This window comes from Macrobrachium nipponense, chromosome 23, assembly GCF_015104395.2.
Source record: "Macrobrachium nipponense isolate FS-2020 chromosome 23, ASM1510439v2, whole genome shotgun sequence".
NCBI classification, from domain to species: domain Eukaryota; kingdom Metazoa; phylum Arthropoda; class Malacostraca; order Decapoda; family Palaemonidae; genus Macrobrachium; species Macrobrachium nipponense.
The window spans coordinates 18,180,368-18,187,867 of record NC_061090.1 but is presented as its reverse complement, the minus strand read 5'-3'; the positions used below and the strand labels follow the sequence as shown (position 1 = coordinate 18,187,867).

At 35.6% G+C, this 7,500-nt stretch overlaps 1 long non-coding RNA gene across 1 annotated transcript in view; it reads right to left on the bottom strand.

Annotated features, from left to right (window-relative positions):
• LOC135196278 (uncharacterized) overlaps window positions 1–7,428 on the bottom strand; it is a 62,320-nt gene extending 54,892 nt beyond the window's left edge. The window contains exon 1 of the long non-coding RNA XR_010310356.1: window positions 7,245–7,428. This is a non-coding gene — a long non-coding RNA (uncharacterized LOC135196278). The remainder of the gene's footprint in view (window positions 1–7,244) is intronic.
• Window positions 7,429–7,500: the final 72 nt, after the last annotated feature.

The following is a 7,500-nucleotide window of genomic DNA, read 5'->3' as shown; positions in this document are numbered from 1 at the left end:
GAATGAGGTGCACTGACGGCACTAACCACCTACGGGGAATGGATATAGGGAGATTGATGGGCATCAGGTTTAGCAGCTGGATGACCCTGACTGGCACTGCATCGCTCGCACTGGATGAGTTGACACTGGTGTTTGTGTCTGGGTATGGGCCTGTTCGAGAGTCGTGACTACATTTACACTGGTCAAGGTTTGAGAGGCTTTGTAACACAGGAAACTCGGCTGCTGCCGTCATAATTCTAGCAGCCGATCTTTATGGGCTATTCTTTACCCCCGTATAACCTAATTAATGTATACATGGAATCTTTTCAAGTAGGTTTGTTTACGGCATCTACTCAGACATTGATTTTTGGGTAAGATGTGTGGACGATATTTTTAGTCTTAAAACAGGATCAAAATGTAGATTCAAAGTTCACTAGTCTTTAAAGGGTTAGTTCTGTCCATAAATTTTATGGCAGAAAGTAAGAGCGCCATTGTGATTCGTTTGCGTGCATAATTCGAATCAGTCAAGAACAAAGACCTACGATATCGGTTATTACAATAACTTCAAGGCAAATGAAACTGACCTGTTTTGATCTAGCTAAGAAAACATCTTATGGAATGAAAGTTACAACTAAGATTAGTTACAACTATACATCAGCGCGTCTTTCCATTCATGACATGGTTTTTCCACTTGAACTTTTAAGCTGTCCCTTTTTAAGTCCCTTTCACTGTTGGCTGTCCACTCATTCACAATATAGTCCAAAGTACGACGAATGAAAAAAAGAATCGCATAAAGTGTTTCAGGGAATCAAAAGAAGAAAGTAGTGGGGTACACTTAGATACAACCTCCTACGAGGAGAAAAAAATTGACCAAAAAGCAGTAATTTCCTTCCACAACTTTTGTGAAAGTTACAACGAACTATTTTGAATTTCCATGAGTCAATTATAACACTGCAAAAGGTTACCTTGCGAGTGAGAGGCATTACGAGTGTCACTAGATGTAAACTGACATTCAAATAAGTTATACAAATTTGCCACTGTCAGTAAAAAAGTCCTTAACAGAGATATCTAATGTGATAAACCAAGGACTCCTTTTCCTTTCAATTGTTTACCTTAAAGAAACAAGGGCAAACAAAAACTAGTAATGTTGGACAGGTGGAAAGACTGCAAAGGCAATAAGAATTAAATTCACCGACTGGTAAAGGTGGTCAACTTCTTATTTTACCCTTAGGGACTAAGGAAGGAGACGTCCCAAGTACTGAACTGGTATTAACAAGCGTAAAAAAATGATCCAAGCTGTACCTGAGGAATGGTTTCAAACGAAGGCCGGGTCTTCTGTAGTTATAGACAATGCTCGTTATCATTGGTTGGGGATGATAAACCACCGACAATGGCACAAAGTTAGATATAATAATGATTTATTGAAACCAGAACTATTAATCAAGGTGATCAAATTGTATACCGGGCAGAGGGAAAAATTCCACCAAATCGTATCAGGCTGATGTGAGGCAAGTAAAACAATCAGTGACTAATCGTAATGATTCGAGAACAGCTGACTTGGAACACCTGACCAGTGAGGCTTTGAATTCTGACTCCTGAAAACTGGGTAAATGATGTTCTTAAATAAAATTTTTATTTTGTAACCGACGTCAGCCCACCATCACACGAAGCCGAATATTGTAATTAATATGAACCTTTATCATTATCATTATTATTGGAGAAACAAATCCACATTTATGTAAATATACATATATTTAAATTTAAAACTTTAAGGATAGCTTTCGGGAATCTGTTCGGTTCCCCTTATCAATCTCAAGGGGAACCGAACAGATTCCCGAAAATATCCTTAAAGTTTTAAATTTAAATATATGTACATTTACATATCTGTGGATTTGTTTCTCCATTTGATGACTCGTGCTACCATGAGGATTTTCTAATCATTATTATTATTATTATATTATTATTATTATTATTATTATTATTATTATTATATTATTATTTTTTTTTTTTTTTTTTTTGTTTTTTTTTTTGTTTTTTTTTTTTTTTTTTTTTTGACTCTATCACAGTCCTCCAATTCGACTGGGTGGTATTTATAGTGTGGGGTTCCGGTTGCATCCTGCCTCCTTAGGAGTCCATCACTTTTCTTACTATGTGCGCCGTTTCTAGGATCACACTCTTCTGCATGAGTCCTAGATTCCTTTTCAGGGATCTTGTAATCGTGCCTAGTGCTCCTATGATTATGGGTACGATTTCCTCTGGCATATCCCATATCCTTCTTATTTCTATTATCAGATCTTGATACTTATCCATTTTTTCCCTCTCTTTCTCTTCAACTCTGGTGTCCCATGGTATTGCGACATCAATGAGTGATACTTTCTTCTTGACTTTGTCAATCAACGTCACGTCTGGTCTATTTGCACGTATCACCCTATCCGTTCTGATACCATAGTCCCTGATCGTTTTCTATCGCTCCCTCAGGTTGGTGCTCGTACCACTTATTACTGCAAGATAGCTGATGTTTCTTGCACAGGCTCCAGTGGAGGGCTTTTGCCACTTAATCATGCCTCTTTTTGTACTGGTTCTGTGCAAGTGCCGGGCATTCGCTTGCTATGTGGTTTGTGGTTTCATTTTTCGTATTGCACTTCCTACATATAGGAGAGATGTTATTTCCGTCTATCGTTCTTTGAATATATCTGGTTCTTAGGGCCTGATCTTGTGCCGCTGTTATCATTCCTTCAGTTTCCTTATTATTATAATTATTATTATCATTATTATTATTATTATTATTACTTCATTTAATATTGTGTGAAACAGTTTTGGGAATCTTACGAAATATGAATAAGATTTAAGTAAAAACTATCAGTTCTGTTCATTATTCATTTGCTTCCATCATACTTTTAAGCATCTGATTTGAAATTACTCTAGCTGCAAATTGTATCAACAAATAATATTTTTGTGCAGGCATATTTCCATTTAAAAACATAAGGAGACTACGAAGATCAGTAAACTATATAACAAATTACTGACTACTCCCTTAAAGTAGGCTGAGGCAATTTCATATAATAAATAAATATAATACTGTACCAAACAACACCATATAATAAAATAATAACAATGAACAAATACAATATTTGATTTTTTAAAAGAAGACCAATTAAGAGAGAGAGAGAGAGAGAGAGAGAGAGAGAGAGAGAGAGAGAGAGAGAGAGAGAGAGAGAGAGATTTCGAATTTACATATTTACTGCAATTTGTAGTTGTGCAATCGTGACAAACCTCGACAATATGTACGTAAAATATATGAAAATGCTCAAAGAAAAAAAAAAAAACCTGCAATTACATAAAGACCAACGAGCCATACAAATGAAAATTATGAAATAAAAGTGAAAAACAAATTCGAAATTTTGAATTTTCATGCTTTAAGAATGCGTGATCAGACCCCTAGCTTACTTGGGGTGCGTGCTAAATAGCGTGTTGTTTTACCAACTAGAATTAAAGTAAATACGCTATATTCTATTAGAAAAAATATGGTTCTGTACTGTTCAACAAGCACACCATTTTTTACATTTTCATTCATACAAATCATAAATATCGTCTCCTAAAATTCCTGTATCTTTAACTCAAGACGAAACACCTTTTACAAGCACTTTCCAATTTTCCATAAGGCTTTTCCTCCCCCCTCCCCCCTCCCAAAAAAGAACAAAGTAGCTAGAACAACAACAACAACAACAACAACAACAACAACAGTAACAACAATAACAACAACAACAAAGTAGTTCTGAGAGAGAGAGAGAGAGAGAGAGAGAGAGAGAGAGAGAGAGAGAGAGAGAAAGGGTTGACAGGAGATAATTAAACATTCATAGCCGATGTATTATTTGCTCACATGTATCTTCAATGTATGGTGATAACTTATCGTTTTCTAAAGACTTGTCAAATTAAAACCCGATGTAGAAAAAGAAAACCAAGGAACCACAGACGACTGGGTACAAAACAATCAAAAGCAAAGGGAAACAGTAGTTAAGTACACCTATATCTCAGTTTAACCAGACCACTACTGAGCTGATTAACAGCTCGCCAGGCCTGGCCCGAAGGATTAGATATTTTTACGTGGCCAGGAACAATTTCGGTCACCTATCCGAACCACATTATATCGAGAAATTAATTTATAATCACCGGACAGAGCGGAGAATAGAACTTCGGACTACCAAATCGGTAGGCGAGCACGAAGCCCACTCGTCCAACGACGAACAATGAAACAACAGTATCTAGCATTCGAAAAACGGAATATTATAGCCCCAAGTCCCCGTTCAACAGTTTGCCGATGGGTTCTGATTTATTAATGACTTTGTCACGTTTCGTTTATTCGGTGAGTAAGCCTACAAACTACTTTCTTGTTGTGGGGGTAGGAAGGCCTAAATATGTGTGGAAAAGGTGTTTAGAGTTGAGTTAAAGATACAGGAATTCTAGGATAGGTTATTTATGACTTCTTTATTAGAATGAAAATGTAAAAAAAAAAAAAAAAAAATAAAAAAAAAAAAAAAAAAATAACGTGCATGTAAAACAGTATAGAAAAAATATTTCTAATAAATTATAGCATATTTATTTTAATTTTCGTCGGTAAAACAACGCTCTATTTGACCGTGGATTCTAGCACGCGCCCTGAGTCTTCACCTATCTCAACATTGCCTTAGCTCTGACTCTTTTAACTGTCTCGATAGTTACTGGTTAGTGTCTGGTGGTCGATAAGGGTCATTTAAATTCCACTGAAGGAATAATCATTGATCATAAAGTTCACATGATCAACCGAAGTAAAAGGCCCGAATGAAAAAAGCATGGAATTGTCTTGCTTCCTCAATGAAAATATTCCCATCATTTCTGGTAACTGAAGGAAGTGAGCGCTTTTAATATAAATAGATAGTAATGCAAACATAATAAATATTCTTTACAAGCTTTGATTAAATATATACTACATACATAAGTGTATATATATGTGCATATATACATAATAATATTTATGTATGTACACATGTATATTTATGCATGAACACATGTATCCCTAAATGACCTGAACATTTTTTATATTCACAAACACTAAGCTACATGTTTCTTTTGATTTGCAATTCACTACACCTCAGGACTGATCTACACCCAAGGGGAAAATATTGGCGATAAGTGCTCCGTCACCATCGTCATTTTCATAGTATATATATATATATATATATATATATATATATATGATAGAATATATATATATATTTATATATATATATATCTATATATATATATATATAATATATATATAATATATTTTATATATAAATATATATATTATGTATATAATTATATATATGATATTATATATAGTTATATATATATATATATATATATATATGATGAGTTTATAAGTATATACTTTTCTGTTTTGAGTTTGTAACGTGTTTTCGTGCATAAATGTTACCGTGCATGTATACTGCGAGATCACATAAATGGGATGGGTGATACTAAGTGATTCATTATATTTTTTTGACTCATATTAAAATGGTATTACTCAACGTAATACCATTTAATATTTCAGAATTATATAATCCCCATATACTACACGAGAAGTTATGGAAGTAAATGAAACACCTTAAAATGAAAGATAGGCCTAGAATGAAACACCGTAACAGGTATGAAAGAAAGGCCTAGCATAACTGTAAATGAAAGACCGTAATATGAAACTGACTTCGAGATCTCGTTTGTTCTCGGAACGAAAGTCATACAGAATTCTTGCCCAGCAAGAACCTCAGCTGGAAACTGCTGTCTCCTGAGATACCGACATGACGTTGATTGTAAATTTGCAAAGTTTTTATCAATTTTACTTTCTGTAAAAGACGATTTTATGTCAAAATAGCCCAACAGCAACGAAATGACATATAACGAAAATCCCCCCAGTCACCCATCAGAATTTTTCTTTTATTCATCATGCAACACGTTATTTTATATCTCGAGGTTTCCAAACTGGTACCAGGTGGAATGATTTAAAGTTCTAACTTTTTGTAAATTTTTCCAAATTTACCAGTAATCTGTGGTTGTTAATATTGTTATTTTTATTATCATTATTATATATTATTATTAACAGTGTTTCCTGAGAGGTGACAGTGCGATTATAACCTAATCTTTAAGAGGAAAAGCCATAATGATCGTGAATGATCTGTAACATTTCACATCTTTCTTTACTGAATATAAAAAAAAAAGTCAACAACTGGTAACTGGGACTTAGTGTAAACGCATTTGAATAGTAAATAGGTGGGAACGAATGTGTAAACCAAGATATATAATATTTATGTCAGTGCCCGGTAAATGATACGATGATAATAGGGGACAAACAACTCATGTATTTCGGTCTTCCTTTGCAAGTACCGGTGCCGGATTAAGACCTTTCGGGCCTTTTGGCTGAGGAGACAGAGGGGCCCTGTCTGGCGAACGAAGCAAGCCAAATCGGGTAGGCCGAGGTTATTTCCAGGGTGCCCTGTACCTAATATGAAAAATCCGAATTGCGTTCAGGGCGCCCGTACGGCATCCTACAAATGCTTCTTGCGTTCAGGGTGCCATGTACCGATGAAGGAAAATGAACTTGCGTCCAGGATGCCCTTGCTTCACACACTGGAAGCCTTTTTTTATTTTATGGCCACAGGGCGCCCTGGAAATAATAATTTTGAATCGGGTTGGGTTTTTGAAATATGCGCAATTCGAAGAGCATTTTGAAACTATTTGCAAACCAATACATGGCAAATTTTCATAAATTTGACCTCTAGTTCCTCGCCTACCATACTTTTCATAGTTAGTTTTTAATATTAGGGCTGGTTCGATTACACGCCCCCTACCCACCCTAAAGATTTGGGGTCCATGGTCTTAGCCTATGTTGGCCTATTGGGTAATACGTCACTATCCTCTCCGGTCATTTAAAGATTATCCTCTCAAACGTATTAATGTTGTTTAAAAAGTATCGCATATTTCATAACAAAGATGAATATAAGGAAACAGACAAGCTATATTGAAAAAAAAAAAAAAAACTGAAGACTCATGTCTCAAACGGATGAAAGTTAGGCCTAGTACTCAAAAAGACTAACATCTTAACAGTCTGATGGTGGTTGGTAATGATGTAGGTATATGGCTCTCAAAATTTAATGCATGGAATCGTCTAAACTGCAATGTCTCGAAAGATCCAATAACCAGGAATACTTAGTCAAACTATTCATTAAATCACTCGCTGAAATGGCACTTACCGTAGGCGCTGTAGTAGGTGATGGCAACACAGCCTCTTCAACCGATTGTGTTTTAGGTAGATCTATGGTGCAGTTTGAAATACTCACACTGAAATAAATACTAATTTGCGATAAAAACCACGAACTTTCTTTGCCTTAAGCCTTCGCCAACGACCTCCTAACCTTGCAGTAGCGCGGCGTATACTGAAACACCTGCACAAGTGTTTCACAATGAGCGCATGCGCACACGTTACTCATCGCGTCGGGGTTGGGTAAC